This window comes from Globicephala melas, chromosome 10 (assembly GCF_963455315.2).
Source record: "Globicephala melas chromosome 10, mGloMel1.2, whole genome shotgun sequence".
In the NCBI taxonomy this organism is placed as follows: domain Eukaryota; kingdom Metazoa; phylum Chordata; class Mammalia; order Artiodactyla; family Delphinidae; genus Globicephala; species Globicephala melas.
Window position 1 is genome coordinate 65,348,688 of NC_083323.1, and position 26,809 is coordinate 65,375,496.

The following is a 26,809-nucleotide window of genomic DNA, read 5'->3' on the forward strand; positions in this document are numbered from 1 at the left end:
TATCGATGGACTGTTCAGATGGGCTAAAAACAACCTGAAAATGTTTGGTACAAATATAAAAACAAGAACACGTGTGCATAAGCCTATATATCTCATCCAAGGTTTAAATAATTGCATCGTCTTATGCTATTAGGTCTTCCTGGCCTTGTGAGGTTTTGAGTTATATTCCTTCAAAAACACTTGAAATTCAGGCATGAGCAAACAATTGCTTGAGGTTTGCATATAGCTGCAGGCTGCAGAGACACAGACTTTATGCATTTTGTTCCCATTTTCAGAGCTGTAGGAGCTGTAGGATGTGCCAGAAGCATGATATGGTCAAAACTGCACTGCTCTCCTGTCCTCAGTCTCTCTGCATCCCTGGCCACGAATCCATCCACTTCAAGGTGGTCAGAGCTATACCTCAATGATGCAGATTTGGCCAGGCCCTTTACTCCGTCAGAACCTCCCCATAACTTACAGAATCGAGTTCAAGTTCCCTAAGAAAGATGAAGGTCTGCCACACTGCTCCAGCTTGAGTTTATCCCACTTCCCCAGCCACTCCCATGCACCTCCTGGTTTCCAGCCTCATGGAATGTCTCACCTCAGTACCCTAGCAAGCCCTTCCCCACCTGTGTGCCCTTTGCCCAGGCTACCTCTCAGCATACAGGGTCCATCCTCTCTGTAGTCCTCCAGGCAAACATGTCTCTTTGCCTTTTAAAACCAAATTCAAACATCCGTGTCTCTGAGATGGCCCTCTGTCATCCCTCCCGCCATACATCCTTCCTCTGGGACCCCACCGTGCTGTGTGCCCACCTATCTTATGACACTTCCTATACTCTGCTGTCACTACATGCTGACGTGGCTGCCTGTCTCCTCCCGACACACCTAGACTCCCACAGGGTGTGATTTTTTTTCTTCCCCAGTCCTTAAAAAAGTGCTTCTCAATCAACAAAATAGATTCCCAATAAATATTTGTTGAACAAATAAATGAACAAAATGGGCAAAATTCATCTTTTGCCTTCTTCCACACTTCCCCCATCACCAGCTGCCCCTTCTTAGGCTTCCCTTCCCCCAGCCACCATCTCCCTGACACTGTCAATCCTCTCTCCAACCCTGGATGTCCAGTTTCGTCCCAGCCAGCAATATCAAAACCTGCTCTCTGGAAAGGTTTTGAAAAACTCATAAGGCTGACCATGTCAACCCTCACACGGGTTTTTTTTATAATTTTCCAGGTGACAAAACCTTGAGCCAAAATAATAAATCTCTAATTGTGGAATTTTAGACTGGTCAGAGTCTCTTGCACAGTCCCCACACCCACACTGTGGCATTTTGTGTAGGAGTTGCCTGTTCATAATTGTTAGAGGCACCAGAATCTCTGTAAACTCTTGGCCGTGTGATCTGGGGCCCTAGGAAATCCGTTTGCCTGAAACTAAATGGACAGCCATTCTTCTAGAATTACCATATTATTGAGGTTGCTTGAAAAAATAAATCTTTCAGTTGTTTTTTTTTTTAAATAAGGCTCCACATTTAAAAGATAGGGGAGGCTTTGCCCACAAAAACATTTCAACTCAGCAGATTTGATTTAAACGCTAATTAATTTTGTTAGCATATAAATCAAATTTTATTCTTATCTGGTGAACTATTTAACATGTATTTATTTCCTAAAGGAGGAAGGGGGAATAGAATCATTAAAACCCTAATAAGAACTGAGCAGAGAAAAACTACCTCCCAACTGTCTCTCAGCAGATAACAATTTAAAGGGTAAACAGTAAGAAAGATGAGCTCAGAAGAGTGACAGAGTTCAATAAACATCCAGCTCAGTTTCCTAGGAATTTTGAAAGCTCCCTGAGTGTTTTGTGAGACACATTTTTAAGAAGATAAAGGATGGATGATGCATTCCACTAAACCTGTACATCAAAAGAGGGCATAATCTATACAGAAGACACACACACCCAAATTTCTGTACATTGGAATACTTGTGTTAAAAACAGATAAATAGGATTCTGCCCGCCACGCCATCTCCAAGCCAGAACGGCCCCTTGGACCAAGGCCATACTACCAAAGCAGAGAAGCCAATTAGAAATCATCTGGCCAAGGCGCAGTGCAGGCTTTCAGTCCACTGAGTCAGAAATGAGAATAAGTCTCTGGATTTTATCTTCCCTCCTTGAGTCCGCTGGATGGTGGCTCAGCCCTGTACTCAGACAGTAAAAGTAATATTCTAGAAGTTCTTATCTTCCAGACATGTAACAATATGGTATAATACTGAGGAACAGAAATCAAATGAGGTCATGGGTGAGGAGATGAATTTAAAACCCCAAGACACTTTACAAATATCAGATGGTGGAGTTACAGTGATGGGGATACACGATGCCACTTGCCTGGTACAGTTGATGGTGAAATGGTCAAACACAGGAGCCCTATTTAAAAAGCTGAAAGATTTATTTTTTTCAAGGAGCCACAGTAATTTTGGTAGTTCTGGAAGAATGGCTGTCCATTGTCCTTAATGGTCAAGTCAATGCAAGACACCTCTCCCCTGCCCAACTTAAACAGACTATGATCTAAGAAAACAATGCTATGTTTGGGTATCAGATGCTTGGGCCACCAGAAAAACCAACTGAAGACATCTGGTGATAATATATATTAGATTAGATTATACACTGGTTTAGACTAGAAAATGGTTCTGAGTTCCATCTCAGGCTCCCAAGAACTTGTCTATTCATCCCTTTTAGTGAAGATAAGATTCACTTCCTAACTCCTCACCCCCCACCACACACACCCCCACCCCAGTGGAACTAAGGTCTTGCAGCAGAGACATATCTTCTTGGATCATTTAAGCCTAGAAAGGGGACAAGGAGTTATTTAGTCCAACTCTCCGACGGGGTATAGTGAAAATTAAAAGAACCCATGCGCACAGAGCCTGTAGCACAATAACTAAAATATATAAAGCCCTCAATAAAAGTTGCTATTCATAGCACTAATAATAATATCTTGGAGCTGTTTAGTGGCAAGGCTGGGACTAGAACCCATGTCTCTACTCTAAATCTTTCCCATAAGACCAGAGCCCTCCCATTGTGGAAAGACTAGAGTGGGAGGCTTTGAAAAATTGTTTTAAAAGAACTGATTATTTCCAAGCAATTTATTTTATTGTATATGCACAGATAGTCAGTTTAACAATATCAACAGATAAAGTTTGATTTATTTTAGATTCCCAAATTATTTTTCCCATTTCCTTTCATAAAGAGTCTAGACATAAAAAACAAATGTGGTAAAGAAAATCCCCAAATGATTACTTTCATTAAAATTGTGTTTGCTTGAAAATTAGACAATAAACCTTCATATCACAGGGCTCCAGCTGTACAATTTGACAATAACCAGCACCTACAGATATATTTTAGCAAATATACTCCCCACCCGACAAGATGCTCCAGGCTTTACAAAATGCCACGGCTACTGGAAAAAAATCTGGGAACCATGACTCCTGATCCTTACCCAAAAACAAAACAAACAAAACAAGAAAATTATTCTACCCCCTTTCCCCAACAAAACAGTAAAATATTTTCCTCCTAAAGCAATGCAGGTGATACCCAGGATAGTTCATTTTATTGTACTCTATGTGCAAATAAATTGAAGGATTTGACTCTACCAGACCACAAAAGCAGGTATGGCCCCATAACCTCTCTGCCCAAAGAACATGATTATGACTTGAAAGAAATCAAAAACTGGAAATTTAAATTTAAGTAACAACGGTAACAGTGATGATGATAATGATCAGTATCACATGGAAGGATTTTGTGAAAAAATAGTTCCATGGTCAAATTAAGTTTCAAAAACTCGTAACCAAACGAAGTTAAACCAATAAAATTAACCAAGTTTCTTTACTGCAGTATCCTCAAAGGCTTCAGTTCCCTAATGTGAATTGTTTCTCCTAGAAAGCGAAATAATATGTAGCAATCTGCAAACTTATTTCTTTGCAGACAATCAGTTGGAGTTGATATTTCATAGAACACATTCTGGAATATTCTGACAGATTATAGGCAGACGCTTAGAAGCACCTTCTAATATTAGAGTAATCATGTTGCATGCAATATATCCTTATATTAAATCCTTAGTACATACCAGTTATATAATCTTAAAGTATATATGGCTAACCATTATCTATAGGAACTGAATTTACACTGGTAGTGATGAGAAAATTCACCCTTTACCAGGAAGATTATAGCTTGTTTCTCCCCTGCCTACATTTAATTTTTTTATTGAAGCTTTAATATTTAATATGGAGAAAATGAACACTTTTTTCTTCTCCAGATCACTAATATTCATTGCAATCAAAGCTGCCCTTGTTGAGGCAATATAAGCATCAGTATGAATTTTTAAACATATTTTTTAAAATTATTTGATTGTGAAAGGGTTGTATGATTATTACAGAAAATTTGGCAAAGTCAGAAATGATTTTTTAAAGAAAATAATAAATTATTACCAATAATTTCACAACCTAGGGATAAACTTTTGTATGTTTCATTTCACAGTTTAGTCTCCTAATTTTTTTACATGCTGAGCATTTTCTCTTGACATTAAAAAAATTATTCAAAAGCATATTACCCATGGTTGAACATGGTGGATTGAAACCATATGTTCATCCTCTTCACCTCTCAACATAAAGGGAAAAATTACAAAGAGAACTGAAGAGTAAGCAAAATCATTTTTTTCAAGATGGAAATTACATGAAGGAATAGTAACTGTCTTAGTAGAACAGAAAAAAAGCTGAAACTAAGTGCCTACAGCTGGAAATTTTATCAAGCTACAAGAAAACTCATTCTAGAATCCTCCCAAAGGGATTCACAGAAAGTAGAGGCGAAACATGGAACTGTATTAGGAGCAGACACCAAGGGCCCATTGGGCATAGCCAAGGTGAGACAAGCTGGGACGTGGGACCCTTTGCTGCAGTGCTTGCACCTGGACAAATGACAAATGTCTCCTCAAGTGTCTCCTCGAGCAACAAAATACAAAGAAACTATAAGGGACTAAAAATAACTGGGTGCATGCACAGCTGGGGCAAATTATGGACAACAAGTTACAAAAAGACCAAAAAAAAGCCCAACTGCCACTTCTGAAGAGCTGAGAGCAACAATAGGGCGTCAGGAGAAAACTCAGGGTACTGCGCATGCCCCCTGCACACACCACCACCAAAGGGGTGGGCAAACCACCCAACACACCCCTCTGGCCCAACCCCTGGACACACCCCTCCCCTCACCCCATATATGGAACCAGCTCGCCCCCCATCAGGGAGAGAGAAAGGGAACCTGTTACTTGTTTTCACTGCCCCCTGCTGCAGCAGGGGCCCCAATAAAGGTTTGCCCGAATTTCCTGTTTGGTCTCTATTGACTAAGGAAGGCCAAGAACCCTGAACAGTAACAAAGGGTCTATCCCTTCCTACCACATAGACACAGAGGATTCATTCTCTGGAGAAAAGGAACCAGAGAACCTCCTAGACATGTGATTGCCCAGCCTGGCAGAGGTTAGAAGAGAAGCCAGAGATGATACAAGATACTGAAAATGGGGGTTTGAAAGTTTAAATGAAAAGGTGAGATCCCCTCCCACCCCAAGCCCCAGAACACTGGCAGCTAAGCTGATACAAACAAGACAACAAATTGAAAAATCCTTCCATGGAGAAACAAAGACTAAACAAACCTAGATGCTTAAAAAGCCACAGGTACTAATATTTGTGGGCCAACTAATAGAAAAACTAACTCTCAGCCCTATCATCCTGCAGTGATGTCATGCACTTAGTTCCCGCCAACTTTGAAGTGCCTCGTTCTTAACATGAATGAAGAGAAAAATCTCCACACATAGGAGGAAGGCTTCCCCCATGAAAAACAAACATGCCTTAAAAACTAGAACTCAATGGAACCCAACACATTTCAGCAAAGAGGATAAACACAAAAATAAAACTGTATACATAAGACATAAACTTAAAAGGAGATAGTACAACCATGAATTAAGAAAGAGAATCTGGGGCTGGGAGGTAGAGGAGAGGAGGAAGGAAAACTCAGAACAAGAAAAACATCATGGAAATTTTTAAATACTATAGCAGGAAAAAAATCAATAGGAAGTTTGGAGTGTATTGAAGAAATTTCCCAGAAAGTAGAACAAAAAGACAAAAAACATGGGCAAGTGAAAAAAAAGGGAACAAAATTAAAAGGATAAGCTAAGAAGTCCAATATCTAACTAGAAGGAATGCCAGGAAAAAAATAAGAAAAGAGAAGACAAGAAATGTGTGTGAGAGAAAAATAGTTATATTTTTAGGTATATAGTTTTTTTAAACACATTTTTAAAACAGATTTAGGTTACAGTAAAATTGAGCAGAAAGTGCAAAATTCCCACATAGCCTCTGCTCCCACACATGCAAAGACTCTCCCACTATGAACATCCCTCATCACAGTGGTACATTTGTTACAATCAATGAAACTATGTTAACTCATCATTATCATGCAAACTCCATAGTTTATATCAGGGTTTACTCTTGGTGTTGTACATTCAATGGGTTATGACGATAGTATAATAACATGTACCCACCATTACAGTATCATACAGAGTGTTGTTCTGCCTTAAAAATTCCCTATGCTCTATTTATCCTTCCATTTTCCTTAATCCATGACAACCACTGATCCTTTTACTGTCTTTATAGTTTTCTTATCACTTCTTTCACTTAGTAATATGTGTCAAAGTTTCCTCCATGCTTTTCATTACCTGATAGTTCATTTCTTTTTAGTGCTGAATATTCCACTGTCTGGATGTACCGTAGTTTATTTATCCTTTACCTACTAAAGGGCATCAGTTGTTTCCAAGTTTTGGCAATAATGAATAAAGTTGCTATAAGCATCTGCATGCAGATCTTTGTGTAGACATAAGTTTTCAGGTCCTTGGGATAAATACCAAGGAGGCGACTGCTAGATCATATGGTAAGAGCATGTTTAGTTTTTTTAAAAAAACTGCCAAATTATCTTCCAAAGTGGAGGTACCGTTTTGCATTCCCACCAGCAGTGAATGAGAATGTCTATTGCTCTACATCCTTGTCAGCATTTAGTGTTTTCAATACTTTGAATTTAGGCCATTCTAATAGATGTGTACTGGTATCTCATTGTTGTTTTAAGTTGCAATTCCCTAATGGCATGTGATGTTGAACATCTCATATGCTTATTTGCCACCTATATATCTTTTTTGGTGAGGTGTCTCTTCAGGTTTTCTGCCCATTTTATTATTTCTTTAATTTATTATTATTGGAGTATAGTTGTTTTACAATGTTGTGTTAGTTTCTTCTGTACAGCAAAGTGAATCAGTTATATATATGTGTGTGTGTATATATATATATATATATATATACACACACACACACACACACACTCTTTCTTAGATTCTTTTCCCATATAGGTCATTACAGAGTATTGAGTAGAGTTCCCTGTGCTATACAGGAGGTCCTTATTAGTTATCTATTTTATATATAGTAGTGTGTATACCCAATCTCCCAATTTATCTCTCCCCTCTTTCCCCCTTGGTAAACATGTTTGTTTTCTACAACTGTGACTCTATTCCTGTTGTGTAAATAAGTTTATTTGTACCATTTTTTTAGATTCCACATACAGGCAATATATGATATTTGTCTTTCAATGTCTGACTTCACTCAGTATGACAAACTTCACTCAGTAGGAAAATCTCTTTGTCCATCCATGTTGCTGCAAATGGCATTATTTTGTTCTTTTTATGGCTGAGTAATATTCCATTGTATATATGTACAACATCTTTATCCATTCATCCTTCGATAGACATTTAGGTTGCTTCCATGTCCTGGTTGTTGTAAATAGTGCCGCAATGAACATTGGGGTGCATGTATCTTTTCAAGTTACGGTTTTCTCTGGGTATATGCCCAGGAGTGGGATTGCTGGATCATATGGTAATTCCATTTTTAGTTTTGTAAGAAACTTCCATACTGTTCTTCATAGTGGCTGTACCTATTTACATTCCCACCAACAGTTTAGGGGGGTTCCCTTTTCTCCACACCCTCTCCAGCATTTATTGTTTGTAGATTTTTTGATGATGGCCATTCTGACCAGTGTGAGGTGATACCTTATTGTAGTTTTGATTTGCATTTCTCTAATAATTACAGATGTTGAGCATCTTTTCATGTGCTTTTTGTCCATCTGTATGTCTTCTTTGAAGAAATGTTTATTTAGGTCTTCTGCCCATTTCTTTTTTATAAATTTATTTTATTTATTTATTTTTGGCTGCATCGGGTCTTTGTTGCTGCATGCAGGCTCTCTCTAGTTGCAGCGAGCAGGGCCACTCTTCATTGCAGTGTGCAAGCCTCTCATTGCAGCGGCCTCTCTAGTTGCGGAGCACGGGCTCCAGGCGCATGGGCCTAAGTAGTTGTGGCGCACGAGCTTAGCTGCTCCGTGGCATGCGGGATCTTCCTGGACCAGGGATCAAACCCGCGTCCTCTACATTGGCAGGCGGATTCTCAACCACTGCGCCACCAGGGAAGCCCCTTCTGCCCATTTTTTGATTGGGCTGTTTGTTTTTTTGATATTGAGCTGCATGAGCTGTTCATATATTTTGGAGATTAATTCCTTGTCAGCCACTTCTTTTGCAAATATATTTTCTCCCATTCTGTGGGTTGTCTTTTCATTTTATCTTTTCCTTTGCTTTGCAGAAGCTTTTAAGTTTAATTAGGTTTGAGTTTAATTTGTTTATTTTTGTTTTTATTTTCATTACTCTAGGAGGTGGATCAAAAAAGGTCTCACTATGATTTTTGTCAGAGAGTGTTCTCCCTATGTTTTCCTCTAAGAGTGTCCTCTAAGAGTTTCCTCTAAGAGTTATATTCTTCAGTGAGGTGTCTGTTCAGGTTTTCTGCCCATTTTAAAATCAGGTTGTTTGTTTGTTTTCTTACTGTTAAATTTTAAGAGTTCTTTGTATATTTTGCATAACAGTCCTTTATCAGTTATGTGTTTTGCAAAAATTTTCTCCCAGTCTGTGGCTTGTCTTCTCATTCTCTTGACAGTCTTTTCCAGAAGTTTTTAATTTTAATGGAGTTCAGTTTATCATTATTTCTTTCATGGATTGTGCCTTTGGTGTTGTACCTAAAAAGCCATCACCTTGCCCAAGGCCTTCTAGACGTTTTCTCTGTTATCTTCTAGAAGTCTTATAGTTTTGTGTCATCTATTTAGAGTTAATTGTTGTCAAGGAGGTAAGATCTAGGTCTGGATTCATTTTTTGCATGTGACTGTCCAGTTGTTCCAGCATCATTTGTTGAAAGGACTATTTTTGCTCCATTGTATTACCTTTGCTCCTTTGTCAAAGATCAATTGACTATTTATGTGGCTCTATTTCTGGGTTGTCTATTTTGTTCCACTGGTCTATTTGTTTATTCTTTTGTCAATGCCACACTGTTTCATTACTGTAGTTTTATAGTAAGTCTTGAAGTCAGGTGCTGTCAGTCCTCCAGTTTTGTGCTTCTCCATCAATATTATTTTGGCTCTTCTGTATCTTTCACCTTTCCATATAAATTTTAGAATCAATTTGTTGATATACACAAAATAACTTGCCTGGAGTTTGACTGAGATTGTTGAATCTATAGATCAAGTTGGGAAGAATTGGCATCTGGACAATATTGTCTCCCTGTCCATTAACATGGAATACCTCTCCATTTATTTAGTTATTTGATTTCTTTCATCAGAATTTTATAGTTTTCCTCATATAGCTCTTCCACATATTTTGTTAGGTTTATACCTAAGTATTTCATTCTTTTGGGTGCTAATGTAAATGGTATTGTATTTTGAATCTCAAGTTCCACTTGTTCATTGCTGGTGTATAGGAAAGAGATTGAATTTTGTATATTTACCCTGTATCCTGCACCTTTTGTATATTAACCTTGTATCCTTGTAACTTGCTTTAGTCACTTATTCCAGGAGAATTTTTGTTGATTCTTTCAGATTTTCTACATAGAAAACCATGTCATTTGAAAACAAAGCCAGTTTTATTTCTTCACTCCCAATCAGTATATCTTTTGTTTCCTTTTCTTGTCTGGTTGCATTAGCTAGGACTTCCAGTACAATGTTTAAAAGAAGTGGTGAGAGAGGACATCCTTGCCTTGTTCCTGAACTTAGTAGAAAAGGTTCTACCACTATTAAGTATGATGTTAGTTAAAATGTTTTGTAGATGTTCTTTATCAAGTTGGGGAAATTCCTCTCTATTCAAAGGTTGCTGAGTGTTTTTATGATGAATGGTGTTGTATTTTGTCAAATGCTTTTTCTGCATCTGTTGATCATGTAATTTTTCTTCTTTAGCTTGTTGATGTGATGGATTACATTAATTGGTTTTCAAATGTTGAACAAGCCCTCCATACCTGGGATGAATCCCATTTTGTCTTATTGTATAATTCCTTTTACACATGGATGAATTTGATTTGCTAATATTTGTTGGGAATTTTCATACCTATGTTCATGAGTGATATTTGTCTGTAGTTTTCTTGTGGTGTCGGTCTGGTTTTGTTACTAGGGTAATGCTGTCCTCATAGGATAAGTTAGGAAGTATCCCTCTGCTTCTATATTCTGGAAGAGATTTTAGAGAATTTGTATAATTTCTTCCTTAACTGTTTTGTAGAGTTCACCAGTGAACCCATCTGGGCCACAGGCATTCTATTTTGGAAAGCTATTAATTATTGATTCAATTTCTTTAGTAATTATACTCCTATTCATATTGTGTTTTCTTGTGTGAGTTTTGATAGATTGAGTCTTTCAAGGAATTATTCTATTTCATCTAGGTTATCAAATTTGTGGGCACAGAGTTGTTTACAATATTTGTTTATTATTCTTTTAGTGTCTGTGGGATCTGTAGTGATGTCCCTTCTTTTATTTCTGATATTAGTAATTTGTGTCTCCTTTTTTATCCCCCCTCAGTTAGCCTGTCTAGAGGCTTATCAATTTTATTGACCTTTTAAAGAATTAGTTTTTCATTTCATTGACTTTCTTTTGATTTCCTATTTTCAATTTCATTGATTTGTGCTCTAAATTTCATTATTTTCTTCTGCTTACTTTGGATTTAGTTTGCTTTCCTTTTTCTAGTTTTCTAGAAACTTAGATTATTGGTTTTAGAACTTTCTTACTTTGTAATGTATGTGTTCAATACTATAAACTTCCCTCCAATCACTGCTTTCACTGCATCCCACAAATTTTGATAAGTTGTATTTTCATTTATATTTACTTCTCTTGAAATATCTCCTTTGACCCACATGTTATTGTTTAGTCTCCAAGTATGTGGTGGTTTTCCAAATATCTTCCCATTGTTGGTTTCTAGTTTAATTCCTCTGTGGTCTGAGAGCATACACTGTATGATTTCTATTCTTTAAAATTTGTTAAGGTACGTGTTATGGCTCAGAAGGTGGTCTGTCTCTGTGAACATTCCATGTGAGCTTGAGAAGAATGTGTATTTTGCTGTTGTTGAATGGAATAGTCTATAAATGTCAATTATATCCAGTTGATTAATGGTGCTGTTGAGTTCAACTATGTCCGTACTGATTTTCTACCTGCTGGATCTGTCCATTTATGACTGAGGAGCATTAAAGTCCCCAACTATGATAGTGGTTTCATCTATTTCTCCTTGCAAGTCTATCATTTTTGCCCACATATCTTGACTCTTTTGTTAGGCACATATACATTAAAGATTGTTATGTCTTCTTGGAGATTTTATCCTTTTACTTTTTATAATGCCAATCTTTATCCCTGATACTTCTCTTGCTCTGAAGTCTGCTCTGTCTGAAAAAGAATGTAAAATTAACAAATCAAGAAGTGGCATTATAATCATATATTATTTGGGGGGGAAGGTAAATAACAAAATAAATATTTAAGAGTTGGATATCATTGCTTCTGCAAAGCCAGACTGAGAATTAGGAGGGTTGAGTCATGGAGCTGTTCTTTTTGTGATAAACCTTTAGCACTATTTGATTTTTTAACCATACACATGTATTACTTTCATAAAAATAAAAGGTAATTTTTTAAAAGCATATCTATATAATAGATATCATGATTTAATTAAATATTAATCTATTTTTGAATGTTTGAATTGTTTCCAGTTTCTTCATTATCATAAACAATACTGAGATGAACATTTGCATCTACATCTCTGATTATCTATTTGGTTGGATGTAAAGGTTCCTGTGAGATGATTATAGGGATGGTGTCCTAAGCCCCTATTAGCACAATGCACACAAATACCAGCTTTGTCCAGCAATGACTTAAAACCCTTCCTCAGAAACTAAATCAAAGTCTACATGTTCTACACCGTTACTAAGGCAGCTAGAAATATATCCAAAATATATATGAAATATATATATGTCCAAAATATATATATATGTGTATATATATATATGTCCAAAATATATATGAAATATTCCCATTTTCATATATCTCTTTAATCACACAGAACTTACAGAAATCCTTAAACCCTGTATTTTTCTTAATTTTTTTCTAAACTCCATCAGATTTCCAATTGCTTATTTTGTAAATAGCTTGAGAGTCTAAAACTAAAATGTAGACTCTATACCTTCAGCAATATTTAATTTATATATTTCAGGTGAAAAGGCTTTTTAAACCTGTAAATATCTGGTATCTGAGATGATTTTAAGAATTCATTATTCTAAAATGATGACGTTGGAAGTTGAGGATTTTTTTTGATAGACTCAATGGGAAGTTGTAACTTATAGCCCAAGTTTTATTCTTAAAAATCTGTAGATATAATATGTGGGTGCAAGATGGCCCTATCACCAAAGAACAGGTCACACTTATATTGACTCAAACCCTGGACAGCAGGAAAATTCAATCTTCTGATCAGCCCCAAACTCTCTCACTTTTAAGGACACTGACTATGAGAAAGTGAAACACACAGCGGAGAAACTTTTGATAGTAATGCAGGGTTGAGGGCTTACTCTGCCAGGCTAAGCGCTCTGATGCTTTGGGTCAATCCTCCAGCAGCCCTTTTAGAGGAATTATATTATTATCCTTAGTTTACAGAGGGGGAAACTGAGATTTAGAGGGGTTATATGCGTTGTCCCAGGTGACATATCTCGAAAGCGGCAGAGCAAAAATTTGAACCCATGTCTGACTCTAGCAGTGCTCAGTTGTGTTCAAGCATTGCCTTGCTCAGCAGCGATCCTGGACCCATAGGAATGCAAGATAACAGGCAGCCCGGGTCAACAGCAGCAAATTAAGAGTAGAATTCCTATACCTTTGGTGTCAAAGATGACTTTCCTGACATGTTTTATCTGAAATTAACATGACAATTGTCCTACATCCCAACCCACAAGGGTTGCAGTGTCCCTTACTAGTCCTGGAGAAAAATTATATTCGGACACTGCATTCTGTACCAATATCACCTGCTGGGTCATCCTTCCGACTCCTGTTGAACTGCTTTTGCTAGGAAGCTCAGCTCTTTCTGCTCCCTCTGGGCACCCACAAGTCCTCTGTTATCTAACTCATCATCAAAACCAAACCTCTGCTATTACAAATCCAGATGGCTCCCCCACTCAAGACTTCCTGTCTTTAGACAAAGGGGCTAACCCTCTCTTTCAGAGATCTCCCAGTGTCCTAAGCCACCAGAGCAGCCCTTGATTTGGGGCCCAGGCCAGTTTTAAGTGCTTCTAAACTTACTAGACCAAAATAGAAAAAGAGTGGTAAATAGGTTTCCTCTCTTGACCCAAACAGATTAATTAGTAGAACTTACTGCAGGACCACGTTGAAAGGATTCTAAGACTCCATCTAGGCTCACTGGGGTAGAGGGTGATGTTTGGCTAGCAGTGTCTGTCACTGGCCTAGGACAGGAGAGAAGCAGCACATGTACCAGGAACTTGCAATCCCTCAGGGATTGCTCAAGCTCTCCAATGATTGCCCCATGAACTCTCAGGTTCATAAGGAACACGTCAGCAAAGCGAAATCAAAGGAGCCTGGGTGCTCTGCATCACCAACTTCTTGGCAACTTTCACTCTTATTCCCAAGGTAATTAATTCTAAACTAATGCAAATACCCTCCTTCCTGGATGACTAAGAAGGCTTTTCCCCGGATGGGAGGTCATTGCCACACTCAGAGAAGACACAGGCCTGACTGCACTTGACCACAGGATGACAACAGCCCCCTGAGTCAGCTGCAGAACATGTTACAAGTGAAGGAGGCTAATCAGCCGGCATTCTAGGATGTGATTATGACACTAAGCAGAGTGAGCTCCACAGTCCTGCCACATGTATAATCAGTTCCACGAAGCTCAACAGAAGGGAAGCAGACCTGGTGTGAAAGGCTGACCAATCTGGCTTCTCACCCAGGCTCTTTCACTTACTGAACTATATTACGTGTTCACAGATGAGAAGACGCGATACTGTGAAGATGTGGACTCTCCCCAAATTAATCTATCACTTCCAAATCAAAATCCCAATAGGGTTTTGACAGACTGACTCTCAAACATCTATGGAGCAGTGAAAGACCAATAATAGACAAAACGGTTTGGAAAAAAAAGTCAAGGTATAGGGTTGTGGTAGAAGGAGCAAGGAACTCTCCCAGATATGAAGCCTTTTTTATATCAAAGCTGTGATAATCAAGACAGTGTACTATTTGTGTGGAACAAACAATTAGAATGATGGAACAAAATAGAGAGCTCAGGAACAAATACACACATACGTGGAAGGCTGATATATTTATGTTTATCCATTCACTCATCAGATATGGATAGAACACCTATCATATGTCAGGTACTCTAGGAGGAGGTAAGCAATGAAAAAGGAGGCAAAAACAGATGAAAATCACTGATTTCATTAAAATTGTGTTGAAATATGGGAGAAAAAATCAAAATGAGCAAATATTTTGTACGTTAAATAGTAATGTGTTACGGAAAAGCAAAGAAGGGGGATAGAAAGTATTTAAAAAAAAGGGGGGGAGTTGAAATTTTATTTGGAGTGGCCAAGGAATGCCTCCCTAAGAAAGAGGCATTTTTAAAGAATCCCTGAAAAAGTAAGAGAGCTGCCGTGCAGATACCTGAAGGAAGACCCATCCAGGCAGAAGAAACAAGTGCAGAGGTCCTATGGTAGGAACAGGCCTGGCTTAGTCCAGCCAAAGAGGGGCGATGGGGGAGAAGTAGGAGAGGAAGTTAGGGAAGTAACAGGGGAGGAGGGCAGATTATATGGGGCTTTATATGTCATTGAAAAAAAAAAACAACTTGACCTTTGCTCTGAGTGTAATAAGCTTTGGAGGGTGTTGAACAGAGGAATGACATGATCTGATTTATGATTTAAAAGGATCACCCTGGCTCTTGTGATAAAAGTAGGTCATGGGAAACAAGGGCAGAAGCCATTGTGACAATCCAGGAAAGAGAGATGGTGGCTTGGGTCAGAGTGGAATCTGTACATGACGGAACTGGGATTCAAAGCAAGGGAGAAAACTATACTGTTAGGAAAAAAGTGCTGTAACTACTGGGAGGAAGGGAAAGAAATTAATTCCAAATGGATTAAAGATCTATTGAAGAAAGCAAAACTTTAAATTTTTTAGAAGAAAACATAAGGGAGTATCTTTATGACCTTGGGGTAAGGACCTTTTGTGTCTTTGCGACACACAAAACCACAAACCACACAGTAAAAGATTAATAATATGATTACATTAAAATAGAAAAGTTCTAAATGTAAACAGACAATATAAACAGTAAAAAGACAAACCCCAAACTGGGAGAAGACATTTACAAAGCATAAAACTGACAATTGGGGCTTCCCTGGTGGCGCAGTGGTTGAGAATCTGCCTGCCAATGCAGGGGACACGGGTTCGAGCCCTGGTCTGGGAAGATCCCACATGCCACGGAGCAACTGGGCCCGTGAGCCACAATTACTGAGCCTGCGCGTCTGGAGCCTGTGCTCCGCAACAAGAGAGGCCGCAATAGTGAGAGGCCCGTGCACCGCGATGAAGAGTAGCCCCCGCTTGCCACAACTAGAGAAAGCCCTCGCACAGAAACGAAGACCCAACACAGCCATAAATAAAAATAAATAAATAAATTAAAAAAAAAACTGACAATTGATTTGTATCCTAAATAAAGTACTCTTATAAATCAAGGAAAAAGAAAAGATAAAAAAACTGAATTTTAAAAATGACAAAGGGTATGAATAGGCAACTTTAAAAGGCCAAGAAATATATGAACTAGCATCAGGGAAATGCAAGTTAAAACCTGACATCCTACAGATTAGAAAAAGTTTAAAAGTCTGACAGTTCCAAGTGTTGACAAAGATGTGGAGAGGTGACTCATAATCTATTGAGAGGAAACATAAATTCATATAAACTCTTTGGAAAGTGTACTATAGACGCAGAAATTACACTTCTAAACATAAACTCCCAAAAGCAGTGATTTTCAAACTGTGGGTCTCAACTCTCGTGAAGTCAAGTTGGTAAATTACAACCAACAGTTTTGGTATAAAGTAAGACAAAATAAGAAGAATAGACTATGTCATAGTGCATTGCAAATAGTAAAAGTAAGTATAATTTTGTGAAACTTTTGTTTGAGTTATATTCAGGTGGGTATGTGCTTACACATGTATGTATGGGTTTTCTGCCCACAATATACAGAATTTATTTCTTACTGGGAGTTGTGGTCAAAAATGGCTTAGACTAGCAGTTCTCCAAATGTATGGATACCAAGGGGGAACCGGATGGGGTGGGAGGAATTGGGAGACTGGGATTGACACATATACACTATTGATACTATGTATAAAATAGACAGCTGATGGGAACATACTGTATAGCACAGGGAACTCTACCTAATGCACTGTGGTAACCTAAATGGCAGGGAAGTCCAAAAGGAAGGGGTTATCTGTATGTGTATGGCTGATTCATTTTGTTGTGCAGTGGAGGCTAACACAACATTGTAAAACAACCATACTCCAATAAAACTACTCCAATAAAAACTAATTAAAAAAAAAAGAAGTAGTTTTCAAATTGTGATCTGGAAACTTCTGTGGTCCAGAAACTTTCTGACAAGTGTGGAGTTCTCCAAAGGCTATGTGATGTGCAATATCACAATCAAGTAAATGCAAAAGTAGATATGAGAATTCAGTTACCATCTATGAAAGAGATTTACAAAAATCTAAAGCAATGCCACTCTTCTCACTATTTTTTTCCTTTTGTAAGATAGTTATTTTACAGCATGCTTTATACTATCTAACAGTTATTAAAATAATTGTTATTTATAGTAACATAATTGGTTTATTCTGTTATTTTAAGTAATTTAATAAATTTTATGGCAGAACACTCGCTGACATAAATGGCAGCAATATTTCTTTTGGGTCCGTCTCCTAGAGTAATGGAAATAAAAACAGAAATAAACAACTGGGACCTAATCAAACTTAAGTTTGCACAGCAAAGGAAACCATAAATAAATGAAAAGAAAACCCACAGAAGGGGAGAAAATATTGCTACTGACAAGGGATTAATTCCCAAAATATATAAATAGCTCATGCAGAATAATATCAAAAAGCAAACAACTCAATAAAAAAAATATGGGCAGAAGACCTAAATAGACATTTTTCCAGAGAAGACATACAGATGGCCAACAGGCACATGAAAGGATGCTCAACATCACTAAGTATTAGAGAAATGCAAGTCAAAACTACAATGAGGTATCACTCCACACCAGTCAGAATGGCCATCATTAAAGAATCTACAAATAATAACTGCTGGAGCGGGTAGGAGAAAAGGGATCCCTCCTAAACCATTGGTGGGAATGTAAATTGGTGCAGCCACTATGGAGAACAGTATGGGGGTTCCTTAAAAAACTAAAAATAGAATTGTCATATGATCTTGCAATCCCACCCCTGAGCATATATCTAGAGAAAACTCTAATTCAAAAAGATACATGCACCCCAATGTTCATAGCAGCACTATTTACAATAGCCAGGTCATGGAAGCAATCTAAGTGTCCACTGACAGATGATTGGATAAAGAAGATGTCGCATATATATACAATGGAATATTACTCAGCCATAAGAAAAGAATGAAATAACGCCATTTGCAGCAACATAGATGGACCTACAGATTAACATATTAAGTGAAGTAAGTCAGACAGAGAAAGACAAATATCATGTGATATCACTTATATGTGGAATCTTAAAAAATTATACAAATGAACTTGTTTACAGAACAAAAATAGACTCACAGACATAGAAAACAAATGGTTTTCTATGGTTACCAAAAAGGATAGCAGGGGTGGGGGAAGAGAGATAAATTAGGAGTTTGGGATTAACATACACACTACTATATATAAAATAGGTAAACAACAAGGACCAACTGTATAGCACAGGGAACTACACTCAACATCTTGTAATAACCTATAATGGAAAAGAATCTGAAAAAGAATATATCTATATACACATATATATGTAAATATAACTGAATCACTTTGCTGTACACTTGAAACTAACACAACATTGTAAATTAACTAAATTTAAATAAATAAATATTTTAAAGCATAAATAATAAATACTAACAGACATAATAAATACTAACAGACAAAATTCACAGAAAGAAAGATCTTTGGGATTCTTAATAACTTTTAGAAGTGTAAATCAAAAAGTTTAAGAAATGCAAGCTCAAACACAGTCTCCCAATTGTTCCCAAGGCAACACTTATGAGAATGTTCACTGGCACATTGTAATAGCAAAAGAAGGAGGAGAAAGGAAGGAAGGGAGGAAGGAAAAAAGGAGGGAAGGAAGGAGGAAAGAAAGAAAAAAGAGAAAGATGAAAGAAAGAGAAAAAATAGAAACAACATAAATATCCATCAACAGGAAAATGGATAAATTAATTTTGGCATATTCATACAATTGAAGACTCTACAAACTTGAAAATGAACTAGAGCTACATATAACTCACAAATGTAATAGTGAGAGAAGAAAGAAAGTTTCAGAAAGGTACATACAAGGATGATGCCATTTATATAAAATTTTAAACCACTCAAAATAGTAATATATGTTTTTCATATGTATATACAAATAAGAACAAAAAATAAGTATTAAGTCATGCGGGGGAAGATAAACACCATATTTGAGATTGACGATTCACTGGAGTAGTGGTGATAATCAGGGGAGTAGGTTGGAAGTGAAATGAGATTGGGAAGAGATTCAATGAGAGGCTTCAATCATATTTGTAAAGTTTTGTTTATTAAGCTAAATGATATGTACATAACTATCATTCTCTATACATTTGTATTTCTTAACTGTTTCAAGAAGAGACTGAATTTGTTTTGACTTTGTGCTATATAACTTCAGCCCCACTCCCATTGAGTTATAATAACTTTATTTAACTTTAAACTATGCCACCTATGAAAACTGAAGACCTATGGGAGCAATGGCAAAAGGAAAAGGGAACTAGCATTTGTGTATCTACCTATGTACCATCACTGCACTGGATATTATTTTTTTTCTTATTTAATCTTCACAAAAGAATAATAAAGTACTGAGTTTAAGAGGAGCAGAAAGACTTTAAAGTTGAGCGATCCCCTCAAAGACACGAGCAATCATAAATAATATGACCAAAACATTTGGGTTGTACCACATCTGTGGGGTACGCCTACATGAAATTGATTTTTGACATTGTCCCAGAACACACAGAACTGTGTCTTCTTTTTCACAACTTGTGGGGTTGATTTCATGTATTTTTGACATTTCAGAAAATGAATTTTTTTTCTTTCTGATAAGTTGGGATAACTTGTCCCTCTCCACCTCTATGATATAGGAGCAATGATGAAGCATGTATTACACCAGCAATAGACAAAAGGGCCACATCCAGAATGAGGGATTGAGATTTAATCTCCAAAACTGCTAATTGTCAAAATTAGAGATGTGAAGTTTTCCCCCCAAACTAAAGTCTCTCAAAATAAAGAGGAGCAGTAGAAAAATGAGCAAATGATAGTCATATATATATATTGCCATATATATACTCTATCTATATTCACATATATATAATATATGTGTGTCTACACGCACACACATAATGTGCCTTGCAGCAAGAATGAGATGACACATATGAGGTAAATTAAGACATTTCTGGAAAGGGACAGAAATATATAAAATATATACCATATATATTCTATATATGTATACAATATATACAGTATATATTCTATACATACATTGTATATACATTGTATTATGTATATACAACATTATGTATATATATGTGTGGGTGTATATATAAAAATATATATATACACACACACATATATATACATAACGTTGTATATATACACTGAAAATATTTATAGCCTTTCACCAGTTATTTCATTTCCAGGAATCTAGCCAAAAGAAATAATCAGTTGCAATCAAAACATATTTACACACAGACTTGTTCATCACACTACTATAAGAGCGAAAACCAAGAAACAACGTAAATGCCCCAAAATGAGGAAACAATTGCATAAACCATAGCATTTTCACAAAATGAACTGTTACTTAATATACTAGGAGAAACTGAAGCTTTCCAAAGGCTAAGAAAGTTAACAGTGATAGAGATAAGATTTGAACCCTGTTTGACCAGGTCTGTGCTCTAAAAGATGGGACGGATGTTTCCCAGAGTTTCTTTGCAAAGCCATGGGTAGGTACAGTGCCATCTGGAGCACCTAGCACTGTGGGCTGTTCATAGGTGTTTGGTGACAGGATATTTTCCTAATGAAACTGGGAAATACTGGGTTAAACAACCTTAAACAGATTTCCTGTGATAAGCGAATGTGCATCACGAACCTCCAAGAGATGATCGTTTTATAGGCAACAGTTCCCAAATTTATTTAACTATAGTGCTCTCTTTTCAAGGAAATTCCCTTGGGAACACAGTCTAGGAAATGATGTACCTCGCCGTCCTACACTGCCCCACGTCTCAGTAATCTCATCCTCGGAATCACAAAGGGAAATGGCACGTTGTATAACAATTCATAAGATTTCGCAGGGTGGCAGTTAAATATAGATGTTGTCTTGCTATTAAAAATAATCAAATGTTTAGGATTCTGCTGATATTCTTTGAAATAAAATATCACTCTTTATGATGAAAATTTAAAGTTCCCAAGCTCTCCTCACTTATTGTATTCCTAATGGGAAGATTTCTGTGGAAACCCTCACGAGGAAGATAGACACATAGGAAAGTTGGGGCTTCTCCCACTTGATCAGCAGAACACAGAAATGTTTCTAGAAATTTTTCTTAATACAATTTTCCCATAACAATGTTAAATACCCAAAAGAGAAAGTTCACTTTTCAGATGTCCACATGTGGATCAGTTCCTGGTGTGTAACGTCTGATTTCCTGTGTCAGCAGATCAGCTGTTAGCCTTGCTACTCCAGGGAGGGATAGAGTAGGGCCTGGGGTGGGGGATGGATGCCTGTCAGCTGTTGCATGTGGCCTTGAACCTATGTGCTTACCCATAGCTTTTCAAAGAAATGTAGTCCTATTTAGAATACTTCTAGTCACTTGAACAATGGTGAAGAAAAGTACATCACTCCTTTGCTTTGACAAAGATGCCCAAAGGATGCCGATTCATTTTCCTTTGGGACTCCACAGAATGTTAATTTCAAGTCTTCTGGAATTCAGGCTATGCTGGAAATGGTAGAGATTTTTTTCCAGCCTTTTCTAGGTACCTCCAACTATCCTTTATTTCCCCCACCCCCCAGAGGGGTCCTAAACCCTCTCTGTCTTTGATTTCCTCTACCCAGGCAACCCAGATGACCCAAACTTGTCATTCAGTGGATCTGTTATACCCAAATTCTTGACCACGGCCAACCATCCTTTGCCTCCTCTCCTGATCTGATTTGCTTTCTTGTCTTCCTTTTTTCCCTCCGTTGAGATCTCAAAGTAAAACCTGTTTCCTTTATTTTTGTTTGCACCCTCTTTATTATTTTTAGCGTGAAGTTCCCACCCGTCGTCCTTAACCTCCCCCGTGCCACCTGTTTCAATCTGGAGAAGCAGGAAATGTTCACAGAACTTCCGTGGGCCTTGGCAACAGATAGACCTGGGCTCTGACTCCAGCTGGGCCACTGTATGGATTGGACAAGTTGTTTAATCTCTGCGACCTTTGGTTCCCTCACCTGTACAAGAGATACTTCAAAAGCTACTTTGTAGGGTTTGGAAAGAAATAAATGACTGAAAAGTGCCTGATACTTAATTGGTGCTAAATAAATGGAACCTATTATTATTGTTGTTACTTTAATTATTATCGTTTCGATCTGCGGGTGATGCCTTTCCCTGGACTCCCCCTCACCACCTTCCCAATCATCATCCCCTCCCTTCTCTGTCAGGAGCGCCAGAGCACAGATCCACAACCCCAACGGCTGTTTCTCTCGGCCAAGGCCATTTGGTTACTGAAGAGAGCTTCTCTCCTTCCCACGCATTTGACCCACAGGTCAGATTATTTGCTAAAAGGCAATGATAACTAGATGAGCCCGGGAGACTCTCACATAATCAAGCTACCACCTCTCTGACCAAAGTGAAAATGTACCCACCTGGGAGTGAGGACTTCGGGTGATGATGTAACAGGTCTTTCAAGGCCCCATCTCAGGTATCTCCACAGCAACAGACTTTCTCCCTTCACATTTTAACTGTAGCCACGGGCTTCAGACCGTCCCTGCATAAAGAGGAATGTGGAGAACTCCTTGTCTGACCAGAATTTGCTAAGCTGAGGGAGCTCGTTTCGTCCTTGCTAACGGGCAGCCCTGGTCCAGTTCTCTAGAGAACTCAGTGCCCCGGGGGAGGATCCCACAGCTGCGGCCTGCAGTGAGCCAGCGCTCCTCGGACCAACTCCACTTCCTTTGCCTGAACAGAGAGGAAAACTAGGCCCCGGGGCTCTGGGCCAGAGGAATTCGAACGCCTTCTCTCTGTCGGGTCAGCCATTTCCCTGAACCCGAAGGACCTCCCCTGCCTGCTTCCCTCTGCCTGTCTTTCAAGGCAAGCTAAGCCCCGCCCCCCCAAGCCAGCCCCCTTGACGCCGGAGCCTCCGCCCAACCCCGCCCCAACTCTCACTTGCTCTTCCCTGTGCGTGGAAAATTCCAGTATCGTCCTTCCCGTTGGACCTATTGCCCTGAAGGTCACCATAGAGAGGTTTCATCACTGAGCAACTATCCTGACACCAGCCACATTTGCGGAGAAGGGAGAAGGGACTCCCTCCACCCCAACTCCCTCACCCCCAATTCTCAGGCCTTCCTCATTACGACTCAATGAGCAGAGCCGCTAACAGTACGGTTGTCAGAGTAGTACGGCTCTGCCCACTGGCCTGAAAGAGGCAGCTCTAACTTCCCATGGGACCCTCACTGCACTGGCCACAGCTGATTGGATCATGGATAAACTGTTGACCCAAGAGGAGCCCATCCATTGGCTGGGCGATGGCCTGTGATTTACATGAGGGGCTCACACAGATAAGCTGGACCAATCAGATTTCTCTCCCAAATTGCGTGTCAAGGGACACACAAGCCTGTTGCTATCAGTGGTGGCTGGGAGCTCCCAGGGGCCACCTGCAAGATGAGTAGGCAGAGGAATCTGGCAAAGACAGAGGAGGAAGGAGTAAAGTAACACAGCAGAGTTGGGAAGGCCATGGGGAAACTGAGGGACGCGAAAACTTACCCCACGGGAATAACTCCCAACTCCCAGCATTACCTGTAAGCTTGACTCAATCCTTCATCCTTTCTTTTTTTTTTTTTTTTGGCATTCGGGGGGATCTTCCCCCACCAGGGATCCAACCGTGCCCCTGCACTGGAAGCACAGAGTCTTAACCACGGGACCACCAGGGAAATCATCAATCCTTCATTTTTGTTCTGTGAGATTCTCCTATAAAATTTCATTCAAGCCCTCCTGACTGGAGCTAGCTGGACCAAGGTTTTATTTCTTTGCAACCAAAAGAGTCATAACAGAAACATAGTTTCCCCCAAACAGATGCCTATGTCTACAAAGCTCTTCCAGACATGCTGCATTGTAGTTTAAGTCTCCTGTTAGCTTGCCTGTGATCGTAAACACGGCTATCACTTATTGAACACTTTGTTTTTTGCCAGGCGGTATGCTAAGAGCCTCACACACACCCTCTCACTTCATCTCAGCAGCCTTGGGATGTACTATCATTATCCCTGTTTTACATGTAAGAAAACTGAGACTAAAAGAGGTTAAGTAAAATTTCCCAAGGCCACTCACTTTCCAGGGGGCAGACCCAGCATCTAAGTCTAGTTGGTATGATTCCAAGTCTGTACCCCTATCCATCCCCAGGATGGCATCTCCTACATAATCTACGAGGCAGGATGAAGCCACGTCACTGCTCCCTGCAGGCGTGTGGTTACAGGCCTCCAGAGGCTCTCCTGGGAGTAGCCAACATCCCAGTGCTACAAACCAACAGGGATGCCCGGGTGGAACTGAGAATTATGGAAACAGCCACAGATACTGCTGACACTCCTGATGTCCCACTGTGGATCCCAAAGGACATCCGACATGTACAAGCCCCAGCCCCTGCTCACTGCAGGCTTTTGAAAGGAAATGTGGAATTAGAAGCAAATTAGGAAAGGCAGTGATGCCTGCAAAATTACCTACAGCATTGAAGACCTCCTGAGGAACAATTTCCAAATGTATTGATAGATTGATTTGATTTTTTTTTAATTCTCCTCCAATCTACCCCTTGTTAACCCTAAACATCATTTAAACTTAACAGTCTTTATTCTTTTTCATTGTAAATCAAGTGTACTTCAAAAAAATTAGTCTGTAAAATAAATTCCTGCGGGGGCTTCCCTGGTGGTGCAGTGGTTGAGAGTCTGCCTACCGATGCAGGGGACACGGGTTCGTGCCCCGGTCCAGGAAGATCCCACATGCTGCGGAGCGGCTGGACCCGTGAGCCATGGCCACTGAGCCTGCACGTCTGGAGGCTGTGCTCCGCAACGGGAGAGACCACAGCAGTGAGAGGTCCATGCACTGCAAAAAATAATAATAATAAAATAAAATTAAATAAATTCCTGGGGATGATTTTCTCTGTGAGGCTTCTAGTTCATTAACCTACAACCCATGAAACATGTTCATTTGTGTAGGAAGAGATAAAAATAAATGTAGGTGACACTTTAATGAAGTACAGGTAGTAGCATAATATTTACCAAGATGTTCAAGCCCCAGTTCTGATTAACCACTCTTGATTGTTCTCAGAGTCTCTTCTAGGGTAATAGAAGTAAGAATGTTTTATTCAAAAGCACATCTATTTTTCAGGGCAGATAAATGACTGATATTGGGGGTCAGTGCATATTAGAACACTCCAAAGGCCGGAAGGCAATGATAAAGTCAGATAGTAATTAAATGTGCCCTAGAAGTTGTTGGGTTTTTTAACTAGAACTGTAATTACAGGGCTACTAAAGATGTGAAGGTTATAGTTAAGGTTTCGTCAGCGTTTTTATTGTAATACTTAGTGAGATTAGTCATTTTAGTTGTTCCCTTTCTATTCCAAAAATGGAAGACAGCTGTTTGTGCTCTAAAAACTGTTTTCTTAAGGATAGTTCTCTCTGTTTATCAAGTGTATTTTGCCACCAGGGAAACATATTTTAAAGCTTTGTGCACCGTCAAAATGAAGTGAGTAGGAATGATTGCTTTAGCTGTTACTCCTGGATAATGACAGGAAGCTTGAACACATAGAAAAGCCACACAGGGATGATGCAGAATATCTGGGTGCACAAATATTCCAATTTCCGTCTCTACCTGTAAAGAGGGATTTCTGATGGCACTGATCATTCTCCAGATTTATTCCCTGAGCTGGAGAGTTACTGCAGCAGTATTTAGAGGCAGTTCTGTGAAGGCCGGTAACCTAAATCACCATGAGCAGAAAGCCAGCTTCTTTTCATAAAGCTGTGCTCGAATCTAAATCCAGGAGTTGTGACTGGCCTACAGGAATCCATTTCCCAAAGTATAATAAACCCCAGGAATTTGTTTCCACCAGTATCTTAAATATCTGTAGCCTAACACACCTTAAAATTTGAAGCTAAATTAAATTTTAAACAAAGCCCATGTTTATCATTTGTTCTTAGTGCCAACTTGTCAAGTTTCTCTAAGAAAGGTAAGATTTATCTCTCTTTGTGTGGTTTGATGACCATCATTCTTTTTATTCCAGAGGCATCCAGTTATTTTTGTTGCCCAGTTCAATCAATGATCTAATAAGAAACCTCAGGTGCTGCTTTGCAGAAGGTGTTAAAGAAAATCCATAAAATGGCGGACTCTTTTTTTGTTTGTTTGTTTTTACCATATATTACTTTGGGGGGTTGGTTGTTGTCCTGAGGCCCTAACCCTTTTTTTTTTTTTTAATAAATTTATTTATTTATTTTTGGCTGTGTTGGGTCTTCGTTTCTGTGCCAGGGCTTTCTCTAGTTGCGGCAAGCGGGGGCCACTCTTCATCGCGGTGCACGGGCCTCTCCCATTGCGGAGCACAGGCTCCAGATGCGCAGGCTCAGTAGTTGTGGCTCACGGGCCCAGTTGCTCCGCGGCATGTGGGATCTTCCCAGACCAGGGCTCGAACCCATGTCCCCTGCACTGGCAGGCAGATCCTCAACCACTGCACCACCAGGGAAGCCCAGCTCTAACTCTTAACAAGGTTATAATCTAGTTAGTGAGGTAAGACCTCAAGACAGAAAACAAATGACAACACAAATCAGCAGACTGAAAGATGCAGCTCAGATCCCCCCTTCAGGAAAGAAGTCCCCGCCGAGCTGTGAGGACCATGGTGAGCTGACAGCCTCCAGCTATGAGCCCCTTCAACTTTTAGCCAGGGTCACACTCTTCTCAGG

General features: G+C 39.1%; 1 long non-coding RNA gene across 1 annotated transcript in view; it reads right to left on the reverse strand.

Moving 5' to 3' along the window:
• Nucleotides 1–22,832, reverse strand: part of LOC138842835 (uncharacterized) — a 172,506-nt gene extending 149,674 nt beyond the window's left edge. Inside the window, exon 1 of the long non-coding RNA XR_011377766.1 lies at nucleotides 22,523–22,832. This is a non-coding gene — a long non-coding RNA (uncharacterized lncRNA). The remainder of the gene's footprint in view (nucleotides 1–22,522) is intronic.
• Between the last annotated feature and the right edge of the window lie 3,977 nt (nucleotides 22,833–26,809).